The sequence below is a fragment of the Polypterus senegalus genome, chromosome 16 (assembly GCF_016835505.1).
Source record: "Polypterus senegalus isolate Bchr_013 chromosome 16, ASM1683550v1, whole genome shotgun sequence".
Lineage (NCBI taxonomy): Eukaryota > Metazoa > Chordata > Cladistia > Polypteriformes > Polypteridae > Polypterus > Polypterus senegalus.
Window position 1 is genome coordinate 95,652,218 of NC_053169.1, and position 20,725 is coordinate 95,672,942.

Below are 20,725 nucleotides of genomic sequence, written 5' to 3' on the forward strand. Positions count from 1 at the left end.
GGTGTCTATGAAGACCATCACTTAGCAAAGTTGCATCAGCGATGTCATCAATTTTGCACCCTATTTTGTTGAAACCAAAAGCATGCGTTTGCTAAAGTAGAAAAGTTGGATCATTGAGAATGCAAAACTTTCAAATCATATGAAGGAATTCTTTAACATCCTTAGATTGAGGTTTGTTTGAAGAGCCCTTCTTTAGAAAGTTAAGTCTCTGTGCAGCTGTGTTTTTTAAAAGGTGAAAACCAAAGATTGTGTTTCCAAATTGAATAAGTTCCGTATGTGCTGTATGAACCACTTTTATTTTTGAAACGGGGATCCTTGTGTTACAGTACTTTTTAAAAATTATTCTGAAGCCGTTTATGCATATTTAGAGAATTTCTCATCCAAAGAATACAATAGTTAATGTTTATTTTGCACTAGAAGGTCACTGTAAACACTTGAACGTTTATTTACCATTAGGTCACATCACCATTTTGTTTAGTTATGGGCATCACAATTACGTGGCCGTTCCCCAGAAACACCCATGTGATGTCTCCATTGCGAATGTATAATGTGCTACTCACAAACTGTTTTTTTTTTTTAAATAAAGAGAAATGGGACATGTAGTAGTCAAAAACCAGGAAGACTATTCATAATCAAAAATAGAACACGACAATCAGAGTAGAAAAACACAGGTAAAGGGTCATTGACAGATCAAGTGTAAATCAAAAGAAAATGCGAGAAGTTCTTTGAGGCATTACCCATTAAACTCTGACAGAGAATGGCTGCTTTGAATAACTTAACTTCTTTCTGTAATTATTTGAGGAGTCACAACCCCAGCATCGAAGCCTAATAACACAGCTTGTGTCATAACAACAGGAGCAGCAAAATGGTGACCTCCTAGGCTGCATAAAAAAGAAATAAATAAAAACATCCAAATCGCAATCAAAATAATTACATTGTGAAATATAACTCTGTCCACAAAATAACCAAGGGAAATTGATTTCTTGTCCTCAAAAATCCCAAAACCAAAGCTTAAAGGGTACATTTAGACAGAAATTAAATTCAACACAGACTCATGACATATAAAGGCAGGGGCACACATCCTATAAATATCAAAGATTTGTATTAACTTTGCATGCGTTTGGTTAATATGTAGACCAAATTTTGTGAGCCTCTGAGCAGTAGTTTGGTGCTTGTTGGTATCAGCTTTGAAAACTCTGAACTTCAAATACCCAAACTTGAATACTAATCTGGAATGAAGTATAAGACGTGCATGTGGTCCACAACATTTCATAAGAATCAGTCCATTCGCTATCAAGTTACAGAGTCCACTCATTCTTTACAGTGTCAGACTACTTAAGTACCTTGTCATTGATTTTGCCACAACAAACCACACAAAGGGTTGCAGGTCTCTGGAGAACAACTAAAAGCCAGATCTGCCCACTTCACAAGTCAACTACAACACTGGAGGCCTCACAACCTCAGGAAGCCTGGCCCCAGACTCAAAAGACAGGGCCCAAAAAGGACCAAAGACTTTTAAAAATCTCTCAAAATATCCCAAATGGAAAAAAGGAAAACAGTAAAACCTCCAGTCCCAGGAAAATAAGAGGCTTCCCTTAATATTCAAGATTTATTTTTTATGAAATTCAAAAAAGAAATGAGCAAAACGAAGGCATGCATAAAAAAAGAGATTACAGCAAAACAAAGCCAAAAATCAGAATCCAGAGAGAGTACCCATTAAAACAACGAAGGGATTGAAGCCAGAACTCCAATTATTAAAGCAAGAATTGTTAATCAAAAAAAAAACAAAATACAGTGCGAGTCAAAATTATGTTAACATTTGAATGGCAGAAACGATTTATTCACAAAACATACTTCATACTGTATGTGCAAGATGATTTACAGGAATGTTTCAACCTGTTCGCCATCACGTTCAACACATCCTACCATATGTGGAACATAAATTGTCCACAAAAATTGTATATCTATAATAATAAAAGGCAAAGCCCTCACTGACTCACTGACTGACTGACTCATCACTAATTCTCCAACTTCCCATGTAGGTAGAAGGCTGAAATTTGGCACTTATTTCGGTGGTATGATGCCACTGTCGGCCGCCAAATTGAACTTTCCAACGTCACTAATTCGCCAACTTCCCGTGTAGGTAGAAGGCTGAAATTTGGCAGGCTCATTCCTTACAGCAGTTAGGCAGGTTTCATTTCGAAATTCTACGCGTAACGGTCATAACGGTCAACAACGTTCGCCATGTTGAACTTTCTTATTTACGGCCCCATCTTCACGAAATTTGGTAGGTGGCTTCCCTGAGCTAACCAAAACCAATGTACGTACTTATTTCGGTGGTATGACGCCACTGTCAGCCGCCATATTGAAGTTTCCAACATCACTAATTCTCCAACTTTCCATGTAGGTAGAAGGCTGAAATTTGGCAGGCTCATTCCTTACAGCTTACTTAAAAAGGTTAAGCAGGTTTCATATTGAAATTCTACACGTAATGGTCATAACGGTCAACAACATCCGCCATGTTGAACTTTCTTATTTATGGCCCCATCTTCTCGAAATTTGGTAGGCGGCTTCCCTGCACTAACCGAAACCAATGTACGTACTTATTTCGGTGGTATGATGCCACTGTCGGCCGCCATATTGAACTTTTCAACAGTCTTTATTACTTATGGGCCCATCTTCAAGAAATTTGGTACACGGGTTCCCAACGCTAACTGAATCCTACTTACATACATATATACGTCCATAGCCTGCACCTCGGTCACCGTGTGAGGTGCCGTTGGGTCCCCCATCCCAACGCCTCCCACGTTGTTGGCTGCCTGGCTATATAAGACCGTCCGTCGCTCCGGTCTCTACATTCCCTTCCTTGCTTCGCCACGGGATTCACGTCTCCCTACTGATAACTACAGCCTTTTTGTTTAATCCACGGCTTCTCCGATGTTTTATTGTTTGTTTATTACAATTATAGTTATTGTATAGGTATTTTAGACTTACTTTACATTTCTCAGGTACCCATTTCCTTTATCATTCCAACCCCCATTATGTCTATCGAGGTGATCACTATTGATCAAAGAACTGTCACTTACCGAGTGGTTTCCATGCCCGGAGATGGCACCTACCTTTTCCATTCTCTGTGTTACATATTGCACGGCTATATCAGGCTCACTCTTGATATCCGGAGTAACATTGTGTCTTATGTATTGAATGACTGGGACAGGTTCAAGGTGTGGACTGATGACGGTACAGGAGATAATTATACTACACAGGAGCACTAGAACAGTTAAATGCTTAAGCCCTTCACCTATGGTTCTGCATGCGAGTTGATGGCTGCCGCTGAATTGTTCGGTTGTCGCTTTCAAGTGTACCGAAATGGCCAAATATTTTACACCTTTCGACAACCGCCAATGCCTCTTAAACATCTTCGATTCACAGCTGACGATTTCAGTAGTGGACACTTTGATGTTTATGAATGTTTAAACTCTCAAAAGCTGGATGTGATTTTATCGATGAAACTGGTTGTGTGCTTACCAACGCTTGACAGATGCCGAATGTCACTTCAACACAACAAATCCTGCAAATACTGTCATAATTGAAACAAACCATGAAACTCAAACCGATTATGACAGCAGCAATCCAAGCTATGAGATTTGAGACAAGATTACTGTTCACATGGCCAACTGTAAGTTGCATGCTCAAGAGTAAGCTTAGTGCACAGCTTGGTCATGTTACAACCGGAGGGCCGAACTGACAACATGGCACACAAAGAGATCCTTAACAAATAATTATTGGCATATTTTCTCTCAGTTTAAAAAGGTTTAATTTTCTTCTTTATAAAAATTTTCATGCAGTACTTCGCCACTGCGAAGCGCGGGTATTTTGCTAGTAAGTATATAAATAACCGTACCATTAGTGTTAACATAATTTTGACTCATCCTATATGTAGCAAAAAGTAGCATTTTTTATTTATACTGCTGGGGAGAAGAGCTCTCCCCCATAAACAGATGGCCCCGCCTCTTTTGGATCTACATACAAAAAATAAGGCAGTTAAATAAAACAAACACGTACAGTGGATTGGCAGTCTATTCAGATCCCTTCAGGTTCTGCACACTTTACTGTGCTGTAGATTTAATTTTAAATGGGAGAAATCAGCCATTTTTGCCCATTAGTCTACATTCAACAACCCATAATGACAAAGTGAAAACATGTTTTCAGAAAGGTTTTCAATTTTTTTAAAAATCAAAACCTAACACCTCTCTCATTCATAGAATTATTCAGACCCTAACTTTAGTACTTTGTGGAAGGTCTTTTGGCAGTAATTCCAGCTTTGAATCTTTTGGGGTAAGTCTCTGCAAGTTTTGCTAACCAGCACTTGGGCAGTTTATCCCATTTTTACAGGCAGTTTAAAGGCAGAGAGACAGATAGATTTATAGAATGTATGGGATACAAATAAGGTGCTGTCTACCTAATTATCTCAACAGAGCAAAATCTACCGGAGCAATTTTGCTCAGAATCAGTAGTCGTCTGCTATTTTACATGTTCACTGGTATATCAACCCTGTTTCGGATGAGCAGGTTGTGAAGAGAGATGGGAGGGAAGCAAATCTAACTGTTGTTTTGTCCCCAATTTTAAATGATTTTCTTGCCTTGATTTACTAGATTTTAACCTGTTTTTAATATTGATGATTTTGGAGCGCTGCACTATTTGGGCACTGTGTTTGTTTGCTTGCTTTGAATAAACACACTAGCCACGTTGTTTCACCAATGACTGTTACTGTGACCTCATTTGCAGTAGTCCATCAATGTCCCATGACTGCAGCATTTGGGGACATCATAAGAAATGAATGAGTTCAAGACCAAAAGCAAAACCTGATACTGGAGCCTACTTGAAGTTATACTAACTACCACTAGTATAGATTTTCATAAAGCAAAGTAAATCTTTTAAGGGATAAAGAATAAAATACCAGCTGACCCAGTTACATCAACACATCCCGTGACATAGGCGTGTCTCAATCATTGAGGTCACAAGAACAACAAATTGTATTGAGCAAATAAATAAAAATTGAATGCAATCCAAATAAACTTTTCAAACATAATGTAAAATAAGCAGAATACCTTAAAAATTAAGCCTATGCGATATAAAGGTATTAAATAAACCAAAATACAGTACATGTATAAAAAGTGTGACTTACTTATAGATATTAAGTTATGTCACCCCCACATGACTGGCAATGAATGGCATTATTAGAAACTATAAACATGAAAATCAAACTGCAAATGGTGGTGTTCACTACAAAATGGCACCAAGGTAATCACAATAACCCTAAAGTTATGTAAAATGAAAACAACAACAGAACAGTGACAAAAAGCATCTCAGTGTTCCAAAACATAATCATAACAACATATTAAAACACACAGACAGGTATCACTTGGAAAACTTTCAGATTGTAGTAGTCTGGGATGCCTAAGATTTATGAAGCCGACAAAATCTCAAAGTTGAAATTCTGACAATTTTTAGGAAAATTCTGTATTTATATTGCTTACGGATTGGGGTGGGTGATATAAATAAGATCCCATGACATAATATGGTCAGATTCACTTAATCTAATTCAGGCTCAAGTGTGGCCTCAGCACATCCAACAGCACTGGATACAAGGAGAGAACTAACCGTGGATAGAGCATCAGTCCATCACCAGACCCAGTCACACACACATATGTTCAGAAGAATTACAAAATAGCATCAAATTTTTTTTTAAACTTATTTGTTTGCTAGTGTGAATAGGGAGCATTATAATACAACAAGAATGCATCTGTCTATGCTGCAGTGAAGAGACTGTGTGGGGATCTGAGCAGCGACAACTACTGGAGAACCACAGGAGTGCACAGTGTTCAGTAGTGGGCTATGCAGAGTGAAAGCCACTGGCTAAACCAAGGGACCAAAGAAACCAAACCTCCCATCTGACTTTATGAGCAGACAATCAGGATGTCATTGTGAGGGATTTAAAAAGAGCAGGAAAAAAAATAAACTATTACAAAAAGAAAACCACAAAAAATGACAGAAGTATTAAGCCTCTTTGATTTTTGGCTAATATAACTTTCTTTCTTTAGAATTCATATTGCTGTAGGCTGCAAGTTTTCACAAGACCCTGTTTGCACCGTGTGTGTATGTGTGTGTTAACTTGTTTAACCACACCAAACTTCAGGTTTCTTTATTCTTGCTTTTATGGATTTAAACTCCTTTTCTTTCCACCACACTAATTCACATAAAACCCCAAAAATACATAATACCATACATTAATCTTGTCCACATTTGTCTCTCGGGAACGATCATTTCCTTCAACAACCAGGAGGTCGGCTGTGTGGTCTAAATTTAAAAGATGCCTGTTTTCACATCCTCGTTTGGCACCTGTCTTCAGGAGAATAAGCTGGGTATTTTGACTTTATTTTCAGTAAGCAACACTCCATGCATCTCAACTGAGCAACATCCTAATCTTGGTTTTTCAAGCAGCTTGTTATTGTTAAAGAGAAAAAGAACCCTTCACAAAAGTTTTACTCAAGCTTAAATGAAAGAAGCAAATTAGTAAAATGTTCAAATAAATAATCAAAAGTAGCACAACTTATCACCCCAACCCATTCGGGGTCTTCTTCCGAGAAGTCAAACAAAATGACCCCCTTTTATTGGCTATTTCAAAAGATTACAATATGCAAGCTTCTGGGGCAGTTGACAGTGTTGGCTCAATTTCTCTCTTCTTTGATAAAACATAAACTGATAAAAGAAAGGAACATCCAAGCAGGACGGACAATGGCAAAACCACACACATGCAAGGCCCTGGCACCGGAGGGGCATCACCTAGTAAAGTCAGCAGGGCCAGTTTGTGTAATTTCTAGTTAACCAGCCACAACTGAGCTTCTCTTTAAGCTTTTAAGCAAGTGTCTTGCATAACCCGGTTTCAAAAGAGGCAGGGATAACCTGAATTGCATTAACCGATTTTCATCTTGTTACACAGGGCTTTTCAGGCAGAAGGCTCAAGCTTTATATTTAATTCAAAGTCTGTGAAAAGACTTTACATTTTATTAAAGAACATGAAAAATGAAAGTCACATGTGATGTTTCTTTCCGACATTCTTCTTCTGCATACCAGCCTTTCCACTGTGAACCAGAAACTGTCCTGGTAGCAATGGGCACAAAGTAATAGTCAGTCCCAAAAAGAGCACACTCACCTACTCAAGGTCTGATGACCTTAGTAGATGAGATTTCCTGTGTGAGGGCACACCAGCCTGGAAATGAATTCAGGTCCAAGAATTTCAAGGCAACAGCACTGCACAGTACACTACATAAGAGAGAAAATGGTGGCCACATCCTAGATTCTAAGGGATGACACACGATTATCTCACAACCCAAATTTATTCCAAAAGGTCCTGGGGATAAGACTCCAAAGTTCCTAAATATTAGCCTTAACTAAATTGCACACAAGTGCGTCTATAAGGCAATTCATTGCCTAATAAACTACAAGAAGGGGTGGAGCTAAACAACAATAAGAGCAAAAAGCATCTTGTGTATCCCATTACAATTGTGAGTCCAATGCACATTTCCAAATGACGCCTGTAGGTCCACGATCTGCATCATGCATGTGCATAAGTTACACGCATACTTACACCACATCATACTTACAGCACTTCCTAATCTATTTCTGTACATACAAATGCTTTAAATGAAACCTAAAACTGTAATGATGTCAAAGAAGTGCAACTCTGCCATGGAGTTTACTGAAATAAGCAGCCGCCATTCCTATAAATAAAGGAATGGCATGTAACTTGCATTTCCTGTTTATGATGCCCGCTGATTTTTCAAGATGCATTTATTTAACAATATTTTATCAAAAAATGCATGCTTTGCAAGTTTTGAGCATAAAGCCAGAAAAGTGACATGTGGATTATGCAACATGAGCAACGTAAGATTTTTTTTTTCCCCATTTTCCATTGAGATTTTTTTTATATCATTTGATTTTGGACGGCATTGGTAACTATTTTGGTTCTTTGAGATCATAAACTATGTGATCTCCGTTCTGTATGAAAACATGAGGTTAAAAAATGTTCATGGCGATCACTACAAACTATAATGGGGTTGGTAGCATATAAAACAATATATTTTTGGCTAGAGTATTTCTTTAAGTATGCAGAAAGCAAACATGTTACTTTTTCTACTTGATAAAACTGAAGAAATGTCAGAATGGAATTGAAAATGCAAAAATATCCTTTTTCTTGGTAAACAATACAGTTTTGAAGGAATCAATTTAAGTTTGTAAAATTATAGCATTTTTATATGTATTTATATATGTAAATCTTTATGAACAAAAAAGTTCTTTGTTATATTTGTATTATTTAATTTTGTTAAAATTACTTTCATTATTTCATTTTCTTAAATTTATTTTGTAATAATTTTGTTATGGTGGGCAGACATGGAGGAATATTTCAGACAAAACTAAATATCCATCCATTATCCAACCCGCTATATCCTAACTATAGGGTCACGGGGGTCTGCTGGAGCCAATACCAGCCAACACAGGGCGCAAGGCAGGAAACAAACCTCGGGCAGGGTGCCAACCCACCATAACAAAACAAAATAAATATGCAAATAAACAAAAGTACTGTGAAATGTGACAATAAACAAATAACTTGAAATATATACAGTGCATTCAGAAAGCATTCACAGCGCATCACCTTTTCCACATTTTGTTATGTTACAGCCTTATTCCAAAATGGATTAAATTAATTTTTTTCCCCTCAAAATTCTATACACAACACCCCATAATGACGTGAAAAAACTTTACTTGAGGTTTTAGCATCTATTCTTGGCCAGCTTTGCCCATTCCTCTTTGCAGCACCTCTCAAGCTCCATCAGGTTGGATGGGAAGCGTCGGTGCACAGCCATTTTAAGATCTCTCCAGAGATGTTCAAATCGGATTCAAGTCTGGGCTCTGGCTGGGCCACTCAAGGACATTCACAGAGTTGTCCTGAAGCCACTCCTTTGATATCTTGGCTGTGTGCTTAGGGTCGTTGTCCTGCTGAAAGATGAACCGTCGTCCCAGTCTGAGGTCAAGAGCGCTCTGGAGCAGGTTTTCATCCATGATGTCTCTGTACATTGCTGCAGTCATCTTTCCTTTTATCCTGACTAGTCTCCCAGTTCCTGCTGCTGAAAAACATCCCCACAGCATGATGCTGCCACCACCATGCTTCACTGTAGGGATGGTATTGGCCTGGTGATAAGCGGTGCCTGGTTTCCTACACCAAAGAGTTCAATCTGTCTCATCAGACCAGAGAATTTTGTTTCTCATGGTCTGAGAGTCCTTCAGGTGCCTTTTGGCAAACTCCAGGCGGGCTGCCATGTGCCTTTTACTAAGGAGTAGCTTCCGTCTGGCCACTCTACCATACAGGCCTGATTGCTGCAGAGATGGTTGTCCTTCTGGAAGGTTCTCCTCTCTCCATAGAGGACCTCTGACAAAGTGACCATCGGGTTCTTGTTCACCTCCCTGACTAAGGCCCTTCTCCCCCGATCGCTCAGTTTAGATGGCCGGCCAGCTCTAGGAAGAGTCCTGGTGGTTTCGAACTTCTTTCACTTACAGATGATGGAGGCCACTGTGCTCACTGGGACCTTCAAATCAGCAGAATTTTTTCTGTAACCTTCCTCAGATTTGTGCCTCAAGACAATTCCTTTGACTTCATGCTTGGTTTATTGCTCTCACATGAACTGTCAACTGTGGGACCTTCTGTAGACAGGTGTGTGCCTTTCCAAATCATGTCCAATCAACTGAATTTACCACAGATGGACTTCAATGAAGCTGCAGAAACATCTCAAGGATGATCAGGGGAAACAGGATGCACCTGAGCTCAATTTAGAGCTTCATGGCAAAGGCTGTGCATACTTATGTACATGTGCTTTCTCAATTTTTTTTTATTTTTAATAAATTTGCAAAATACTCAAGTAAACCTTTTTCACGTTGTCATTATGTTCGACTTTGACGATTGAATGTTTTTGATTCTGGGCTTATTGTATGTTGCATGCAAGTAGTGTTACATAAATAAATAATTATATAAATACATAAAAATCAGGCACAACATATATTAGTGACACATAAAATTTATACTAACATTTCATATTTCACAGAACTTTTAGTAATTTGTGAATATATGTCTTAAGTATTCTTCCATACCGAGCTTGTATCAGGATTTTGACCGGGGTGTCGAACTCTGGGCCAGGTGGGCCGCAGTGGCTGCAGGTTTTCATTCTAACCCTTTTCCTAATCAGTGACCAGTTTTCATCGCTAATTCAATTATTGTCCCTTCATTTTAATAGCCCGTTTTTAAGGATTGAGTGCTGTGAATTGATTCTTTTATTCATTAAATGGCAGCCAAACAGAAATGAGACATGAAACAAGCCCATGGCTGACCAGTTAAAATGGGGCTTCAAACTCCAACCAGTTTCTTAATGAGAAGCCAATTCTTGCTGTTAATTAAACTCGTTATTTAATTCCATGGCTAGTTGCTACTCTCATTCTGCAACAGCACACATTTCCAAAACTGTCAAATGTCTGTTTTTCCTAAGAACACTGTCAAAATGTTTTCGTGAACCGAGAGATCAACTTTAATGAGGCCTTCACCTTTCTTTATTTTCAGATCATGTGTGATGGCTTTTTTTGTATCTCACTATTATTTGGTTGCTAATTAAGGAAAAAGAAAAAAACAACAAAGGGGCACGAGTCAAGTTAATTAACATTAAGGCAAAAGATGTTAATTCGCAGCAAAACCTGGTCACTAATCAGGAAGACTGTTAGAATGGAAAACCTTCCAGGAGTAGAGTTCGACACCCGTGATTTAGACAGACCTACACCGATTAGTAACAGACATTGTAAAATACTGTCATTCTTTGCAAAATAAGCTGTAGTATCAAAAATTGTACTTTATAAAATATTTGTATCAGTATCGATTTTAAATTCGTGCCATCACCGCCCACTCCTACCTGACAAGCAGCGCCGCTCATTCCGTCAAAGGAGGTTTAGTTGTCCGTGACCTGCCTGATTGGTTTAAGAAAAGGCTGACGTGTTGTAATGGGTATGTATTATCTCGTCGAAGTTTCGGTCCGGAAATTCGTAACGTATTGGAAACTGACCTTCGTACAACCATAACGATATTATTTTTACTTTAAAATTTTCTGCACAAAATGTCGTTTTTTTTCTAGAAAAAGAAAGGCGCGAAAACCAAAATAGCCCGGATGAGCGGGAAAACATGACGGGGCTTTCAGTGAAGGATGCGTCCCGATTGTCTGTCTCGTTTAAAAAAAAACACAACATGCGAAATGTTAAGATGTGGCAGAGACGGGATTCCGACATTCACATTTTTTATAAGCCCTTTATAATAAGGCCGCTCTTAAAATTCATCATATACCTAAAATTGTCCTCGGAATGAAGGCACAAAATGCTGAGGTGTACAATGCCTTCGCCTTTCCGTGCTGGCACAATATATTTAGTAAAAGAGACATGGAAGTCTGAGCATACCTGCTACCACTGCGACCGTTCCCAGGAAAGACGATTTCTGAAGATGAGACGAGATGCTCTGCTTCTTTAAAACAGAAAACCGAAAAGCACCAGTTGACCAAAAAAAAAAAAAAGCGGGCTCCAAATTTGCGTCTAACCCGCGTGGCTGCGTCACGACGCATGCGCAACGCGTACATTCTACATAAGATGAATGTATACGTGAACGCGCAGGTCTCGTCTGGATTGTGGACTGTGAACAGCTCAGGCATCAGAGCGGATTTCTTCACCAATTCGGATTCCGGCGTCGACCTCTGCAAGTGTAAACGCAGCAACCGTTGATTCTCTGTGAGTTTCATCCTGTATACAGGTATTTTGTTTTTTGTTTTCCCGCAGGTATGTGTGATACGAGTTTTTGAAACTTTTTTAATACCGGCGTGTTGCAGGTTAAAGGTATTGCGCAGATAACAGTTCAACACTACGAATGTAAAAGTCGTAAAGAAGCGTGGTACAGAGGCAATGAATGGTAAAAGATGATCGTATCTGGAAGTACTGTACTTGGACTGCGGTTGCGAGCTTTATGGCGCCATTAATTGGTATTTTTTTTTCTCTAAAGCTGTGGTTTTTTTTTTTAAATAAAGCTTAGCTGTAGTTTGGATTCAAAGCAGAAATTAGAGTTCAGTCGGACCTGTTTGCACTTTAATCTGATATATTTTATATAATCTAGATAATTGATGTAATTTTGTCTATAGATGCGAATCATTTTGTTCGAGTAAATCAGTCGAGTTATTTGTGATTTCTTAATTAATTGATTGCTTTTTTTCTTTAGTTGCTGAAGAAGGTGAGAAAGGGAGTAAAAAAATTGATGTACTCTCGGCGCACAAAAGCAAAGGTTATAAAGGATCTGGGAACCCACGGCGTCTGTGTCTTCACCCTTTTTTTTTTTTTTTTGAATACGGTAGATTTTTGCTACTGCAAGATTTGTAAGCTCGTACTACAGCTGTGGCATATATAGCACCTTGAGATGGTAATCGCTATACAACTACAACCTGTGAAATAAAGTTTGTATGTAGTTACGAGTGGTCGATTGCCTAATGCATTGCACGGATTACAGTTCGACATTTACTTATTTAATTCAAGCTGCAGATTAACAGAATGGCACACTACAGTATGTGGAAACACTTGGACTTGCCTACAACTTTGAAGTGGTGTCTGTTTTATTAAGATGCTATGTGAAATAAAGCTTGGCTATATTTGAAGCAAACGGATGGGGAATTAAATCAAAGCTCGGACCTGCTTGATCTTAAGCTGTGAACATTTCTGAAAGCAGTTTGATTGTGGTGGCTCGAGATGGTGCTCATTTTGTACAGAGGTTATGTAATATACTGTAAAGCTAAGCTGTAGTTTGGACTCCACAAACCAATGAGACCTATACAGTTCTCAAACCTGCATGCATTTAAATTGTACAATATACAGAAGCACTTGGACTAGACCTGTGAGTTTATATAGCATCTTGAGATGGTATTCACTTTACAAAGATAATATATGAAATGAAGGTTTTATGTACTTGGTGACTGAGTAGCTAAGGTGTTGCAACGATTATAAGTCGACATCTCTTTTGTACAGTTCGTGCTAGAGATGAACAGAATTGTAAAATACATAGCAGATGGTAGTACTTGGGTTATTGCTGCCAGCATGTATAGCGCCTTGAGATGGCATTCTTTATATAAAGGTGCTCTGTGATGGTAATCTTATTCATAGTTTGTGATTTAAGGCAAACAAATGGGAATGGAGTCAGTTCTTAAATTGTGAAAATATTCTGAAGCACTTCTAGTACACCTGTGGCCTTATATAGCACTTTGAGATGGTATTTACTGTATAAAGGTAATATCAAGTATCACGACTCTGTGGTGTTCTAGTTAGGATTTTCAACTTAAGCCTGAGTATTAAAGTTCCAGTGCTATGGAAAACGTCTTGTCTGGTTCCTGTTCCAAAGAAGGCACATCCTATGGCGCTTTTCCACTGCATAGTACGGCACAGCACGGTTCAGTACTGCTCACCTTGGTTTGGCTCGGTTTGCGTTTCGACTGCAGTTTAGTACCGCTTTAGAGTGGGTGGGATTATTCACGTGTCGTTATAGTTGCGCCACGTCGCCCCATCCGGCTCTCACTGGATCTGCTCCTCCACTACCAACGAGAGGAACGTCTGTACTTCCTCAATAGACCACGAAACAGCCATTTTTGGTTAAAACAAAATGGTGCGTCCGAACCTTCGCTGGCTGTGCTAAAAATCTAGCGGGTCTGTTGTGTCTCGTGTTGCAAGTTCAGTGACGCAGTAATGACCATTTTCTCCGGCCAATCAGTGACCAGCAGAGTTTACACGTCACGTTTTGGTAACGGTTCGGCGCTTGGAACCTCGGCTGAGGTGCTACTAAAAAAGGGACCAGGTACTGTTCCCAATGGAAAACCCCCCAAAAGTGAGCTGAACTGAACCGTGTCGTGCCATACTATGCAGTGGAAAAGCGCCATAAGTGCCCCTTCTGACTACAGGCCAGTGGCACTCACCACACACATCATGAAAGTTTTTTTGAGAGACTAGTCCTGGAAATACTTCACCCCCAGGTTAAGTCAGCACTGGACCCTCTCCAGTTTGCCTTCCAGGTGAGGACTGAAGTTGAAGATGCAATCACCTACCTGCTGCACCGTGCCTACAGTCACCTAGACAAGCCAGGAGGAACTCTCAGGATTATGTTCTTCGATTTCTCATGTGCCTTTAACATCAGCCAGCCAGCCAGACTGGGGATTAAGCTGTTGGAAATGCAGGTGGATGCTCCCTTAGTTTTGTGGATCATGGACTATCTGACGAGAAGACCACAGTTTGTGCGGCTACAGGGCTCTGTGTCTGATACCGTGCTGTGTGGCACTGGTGCTCCACAAGGGGCAGTTCTGTCACCATTCCTCTTAACCCTGTACACTACAGATTTTAGTTACAGTTACAACACAGAGGGCTGCCATCTGCAGAAATTCTCTGATGACCTTGCAATAGTTGGTAGTATCAGACATGGAGAAGAGATGGAATACAGGAAGGGAGTGGACAATTTTGACTGGTGTGAGCTGAATCAACTGCAGATCAACACCAGTAAAACTAAAGAACTGGTAGGCGATTTAAGAAGATTGCAATCTCCAGCCACTCCCCTATCTATTAAGGGTATGGAGGTGGAGATAGTTGAGGATAGTGCTGGGCGGTATACCGGTTTATACCAAAAGCCATTTTTTTTTTATTTTTGTTATGATATGGATTTGTCTTATACCGGAACACCGGTTTAAATAGCTTAAACAACGTTCAGAACGTGGCGCAGCGGGAAACTGTTTAAGGGGGGGACCATTTTCACTGCTGCACCGCAAAACAGGAATGCTGCAGAGTACATGCGTTAGTGGAGGTATTGAGCACTGAAAATGGAGAGAGCACATTCCTAAATGGAAGCTGTAGCAGACAATAAAGTTGAACATGATGACACAGAAGAACTTTTTAATGAAAAAAGTTGCCGTGTCTGTTGTCTGAAGATACTTTGGTTTTAAAAGTTCCAATGTGTGAATACTGTTTCTATAGTACTGGACTACTGGATAATACTGCAAGCCAAGTTGCACTTGTTTTATTTTTTTTTCAATACTGTGTAATGTACCTGGTTACTGTGTAATAGTGTGACGACGCCGGTTCCCTACAGACTCCCTCTTCCCACATGGGAATCTGTTGAACCAACACCGTTGATAGTTATGACCGAGATGAGCTGAGAAATCTCATTGAAGTCAGGGGGTGGTGGAAACTGCTCAAATGCTTTTGTTAAAAACAGTCAAAAGTAAAACTGAAAGAGTCCATTGTGCAGTGTTCAGAAAAATACAGTACCCAAATAAATAGCAAATCCATAAAACCAGTGAAACTTGGGGATAAAATCCATAATAAATAAATCCATTAAAATAGAGGTTAAAATGCAGTCTCTCCGATCGCAGCACACCACCTTCTGTCTCCAAGTGCTCACCCTTTACAGGCGTTGCTGGCGGAGCCTTTGCAGCACAAACTGCTTTCTGCCAACTCCTGTGTTGGCTGCCGCCACACTAAGCAGTCAGACTGTCAGAGATTGGCACACCTCCCGTCTTCCTTCGCGCTCACTCAGACACTCCTCGGATCCATTGGGTGGTCTTACATTTCGTTCGCCCCACTCTACACGCTTAGTTAGTGGGATGATCCAGCCCCTAGATCGCCTAAGCCTGAGCTCTCTCACGGAGCCCCAGCTTGTGCTGCCTTCACCTTCCTGGTGTCTGGATCATCTCCCATGACTGCCTTTTCCCTTCTTTAACCTCCTTGTGTTCTATCTTTTCTTTTTTGCTTTCCCCTATCTTGCCGGCTCAGAAATATACATCTCCGTCGGCGCAGTGCCTTATTCACATGCCGCAGTAAGCCAATGAATCAATAGAGAACGATCGGGTGCGACTCGCCCCAATCACCTCATCAACTCCCAGCAGTCGTGCAATCACACCCACGGAGACGGACATGGTGAACTGGATTTAAAAACGGACCCTTTTTTTTTTTTTAAGCTGTAGACCCACTATGCCACAAATAGCATTATAAATGCAAGTTGCAGTTTTATTATTTATGTATTTAGCTTAGCTTGAAGCAAGGTCCATATTAATGCAATTTGATTTAATGATGGTTCAGTTGGTAAAGATGTCACCAAGTTGCACTTGTTTTATTTTATTTTATTTTGGTGAATACTGTGTAAGGTACCTGGGCTTGAAGTTTTGAAGTAATAGTATTATTACTGGAAGTTGCACTATTATTTTTTTTGTTAATATTTATTAGTTTAAATATTATGCAGTTTAATAATGGTAACGTTGTTTTTTTAAAAAAAAAAAAAGTCACTTTAACATGTCAGTGGACAGAGATTGTTAACATTAACAGAAAGTGTAGTTGGTTTACAAAACCTATTTACTATATTCCTTTTCTAAGACCTGTTCAGTGCAGTACAACTTTTGACAAGCACCTCTGGATATTTTACTAAGTCTAAATGCCTCTTTGGATGGTTGACAATATGTTGTCAAAATTATAGTTTTAAGTTTTTGCAAAATTTGTTCAATAAAAAGGTTCTATATTTTGACTGCATCTGTCATGCAATGTGATTCCTTCTCTTCATTCGTGCCATCCCCTTGAAAACTATCACTTTATGGGGCCATGCAAACCTGTATTAATACTTGTGTGCACATTAAAATGTTGTTTTTGTACAATGCTCATTACAGTGGAATAGGTTATTCTTAGCCAGTCTACTGAAGTAATTGCAGTGGAAAATGTGGTTAACATTCATTCATGCATGGGGAAAAAAATACCGTGAAACCGGTATGATTTAGAAAAATACCGTGATATAGAATTTTGGTCATACCGCCCACCCCTAGCTGAGGAGTACAAATATCTAGGGGTGCATATGAGCAATAAGATAGACTGGTCCAGGAACTCGCAGGCCGTATACAAGAAGGGTCAAAGTAGGCTGTATTTCCTATGAAAGCTCAGATCTTTTAGTGTCAGCAGCACTATGTTGCGGATGTTCTACCACAGTGTGGTTGCCAGTGCCTTTTTCTTCGCTGTGGCATGCTGGGGATGCAGCATGAAAGTGGCAGACATCAGGAGACTAAACAAACTAATTCAGAAGTTCTCCTCTGTGGTAGGAGAGAGACTGGACCGCTTGGAAACTGTGGTAGATCAGAGAATGTTGTCTAGGCTTTAGTCTATTATTGAAAATGCTAATCGCCCACTTCGTAGTGTTGTGGTTGGACAGACGAGCGTTTTCAGCAGTAGACTGACTAGCATCAAGTCCTCCACTGAACATCACAGAAAATCCTTTTTTCCCACAGCCATCAGACTCTCTCTTACTCCTTTTCCGGTCACTCACCCACACTTTAAGCTATTAGCCTATTTCTTTATTGGATATCAAGGTACATTTTTCAAGTACTTGAAATGTGCAACATACTATCTGTTCTTGTGCAATAAATTGTCTTCTCTTGACATGAGAATAACCTTATTTATTCTCCGAATGTGCAATATTAACTTAAGGTGCAACACTGCACTCTAGTTTGATACTTTCATTTATTATACTTTATTTATATTTACATGATTACTTTATACTTGCTCTTAGTGTAACCTGTCCCTTGTCAGTTGTTAAGTTGTAACATTATCAATCCTGAAGGAAATTACTTAAGTTTTCTGATTATGATTTTATATGTGGTGGCGGAGTGGTTTTAAGACATTATAATTCAGCGTTTCATTATGTAAAAATCCTGTGATGAGAGATAGAGATATATATATATATATATATATATATATATATATATATATATATATATATATATATATATATATATATATAATAAAAATAAAATAAGCAGTAGTAGTACGACTGTGTGGCCGTAGCACCTTGAGATGGTGGTTTCATATATGGCAGCCAAAAGTTTAAGGCATTGCACAGATTAGTTTGACCCTTCAGTTGTACAGATCTTATTACACATGAATTGAAATGAATATTGAAGCATTTGGATTACAGCTGTGACCTTGTATAGTGCCTTCATATGGTGTCCATTATATAAACCTGAAATATACAAGGAAGCTTAGCTGTAGTTTGGACTTAAAGTAAAGTGATAAGAGTACAGCCAGTCTGGAATCCTTAAAATACTTGGTAGCACTTGTGTGTTAGTATTTGGTTAAGGCACCATATAAAGCCAAGCTAGTTGGCTACATTGCATCACATTCCAAACAGTTAACCATTACACTTCTTTATTTTTATACATTCATTTTTTTATGCTTCAGTGCGCACACCTCAGCTGGGACACGTGGCCTTTGGTGTCACAATGGGCTGTGCCTCCTGTAATCCCCCAGGCTGAGGTGCCCCATCTTGTACGCATGGGGGGTGGATGCAGTCCTGTTGATTTTCAGCCACAGAGTTAGACTTTGACAGCTCTGCTGTTCCTCTCGATGGCAGGCACACCTGCACACAAAGGTTACCATGAAGCAGATGGCTCGATGCCCCCCTTGCTTGGTGGGTGACTAAATGCCATAAAAACAAAGAAAACAGAAGCCTGCAGGTGTGCCTCACCACTTGTTTGTCATCCACAGGGAAGTCCATTGTTAGAGCAGCCCACTGAGACAAAGGGGAATGGAGAAGTGCCATCGCTAGCAAAACAAGCTGAATGCTGTGGAGTTTGTGGACCTGCAGAGCAATCTGAGAGTTGAGAAAAAGAACAAGAACCTTGACATGTTTGGGCTGGAGTGGTGGGGGAGCTTGACAGGCACTTTCCTGGAATTTTATGTCATCCTATAAACCAATAAAGCCCTTAGCCTGTGTTTACCCATCTTACAAAGTCCTACTGTCATAAGGGCTATATAAATGGAGTGCAGCGTCTCAGCAGTGAAATACTTCTCAGTTTGTGCTGCTTGTGAAAGAATAGCAGTTTGGTTAAGATACTCCTTGTATGATCTGCAAGAAACTGGCATTCTCTTGATGATTGGTGCTGGCTTTGATGAAGAAAGGATGGGACTGCTAGTGTGTCCCTGGGAGGGCTGTTTCCTAGTCTGTGGCTCTAAGCTGTATACCTATTTTGGGGCCCATACCCCTGCCACCCCACCCTTGTCTGTGTCAGATCTGTTCCCCAGTAAACCCAGCCCATACTAATCCCTCTAAGTGTAGTGTGGCCTAGCCATTATGGCGATGTACTGAAAACCACCAGGCCACACAACCCCCCAACCCCCATTCAGTGGCTACTTGGATGGCAGTGACTGCGTCACATTTTTAACCTGTAAGATTCTCCATGGGTTTTTTTTTTTTTTTTTTTTTTATTTAATGTAAACAATGGTAATGTTGTCTGCCTGGGGTGGAGGTGTCTTCCACATAAATCATTAAAGTCTTACCAGGAACTGGCCAGGTTAACTGGCGGCCATGCATTTTAAGGACGCGTGCAGGAGTAGTGCAGAGTCCTGGGTTTATATCCTAGTCTTCCTGGCCTTGCCTCGCCCATCTTTTCCACATTTTGTGTTTTGTTTTTTTTTTTTTTTTCTTCTTCTTCTTCTTCTTCTTGGAGTGTAAAGACATGCAGGGGGCACTAAAGAGAACCATTCTGACTGTTGGGCGCTCTACACAACATGAAGGAAGGATGGATGGATGGAAGTAAGAAAGCGTAGTGCATTTAATAATGTTGTCTAAGGCCAAGTATACATTTTTTTCCCCAGTTTTGGTTACTTGCAGTATTGGGCCAGTGAATCTGGAGTACCCTTCTCAGACAGGTAATGGTAAATGTCTGGACCTTTTTGGTGGTGGTAGGGTAAGGTTGACTTCATGTTGGATTCAAAGAATTTGATCATGGTGGTGGTAATGATGGAGAGGTTCCTGGATCACAAGACACTCTTCATTTGGAGGAAAGCTACTCTTGACCAGCCAGTCCTGACTCATTCCAACGTGATGGGGGATGTACGAACAGAGCTCTTCTTGAGACCCTTGCCCTTGCCTAGAACCCGACATCCAGAGGGAAGAGGAGTTGTCTGTGATGATGTTCTTTTTCCTGCATCAGTTGGGTGCGGGAGAAGAGGGCCAGGTCATCCACAAAATGTCAGTCATCCAACTGTGTCCATTGCATCCACTGGATCCCGTTCTGCTTCTGTGCTGTGGATGTCTTTATAAACCAGGCTGTTGCCAGTGAGAGCAAACAATCCTGCCTCACTCCTCTCTATACTTGGAAGGCATCAGTAAGTTGACCATCATGGACCACATTAAAGGCCATCCCATTGTAGGATTCTGGATGATAAAGGTGATCTTCTCAGAAGTTTGTGGAGGGTCTCCTTGCCCATGCTATCGAATGCTTTTTCATAGTCAATAAAGTTGACATACAGGAGAGACTGTTCCAGAATGATGCAGAGTGGTGCAGTTTGATCAGTACAAGATTTCTGATCTCAGAGCTGGGTGTTTGTGATGTCTTTCAGCCTGTTCAGGAAGGTCCTACTAAAGACGTTGCCAGGGATAGAGAAGAGACTTATCCTTCTGTAGTTTGAACAGAAGCTGAGCTTGGTAGCCTATATGCTGCAACATGGATAATATGCAGCAACAGAAATAATAATACTCAAACTGGCGTCGCATAAGAGACACAGACATGGCACAGTAACATTGAACCAT

The 20,725-nt window shown here is 40.0% G+C and overlaps 1 long non-coding RNA gene across 1 annotated transcript; it reads left to right on the forward strand.

The window, feature by feature from the left end:
- The first annotated feature begins 11,750 nt into the window (after positions 1-11,750).
- On the forward strand, positions 11,751-12,882 carry LOC120516684. Its single transcript, XR_005630887.1, has 3 exons — positions 11,751-11,871; positions 11,970-12,119; positions 12,353-12,882. It is a non-coding gene; the product is annotated as an uncharacterized LOC120516684 (long non-coding RNA).
- Positions 12,883-20,725: the final 7,843 nt, after the last annotated feature.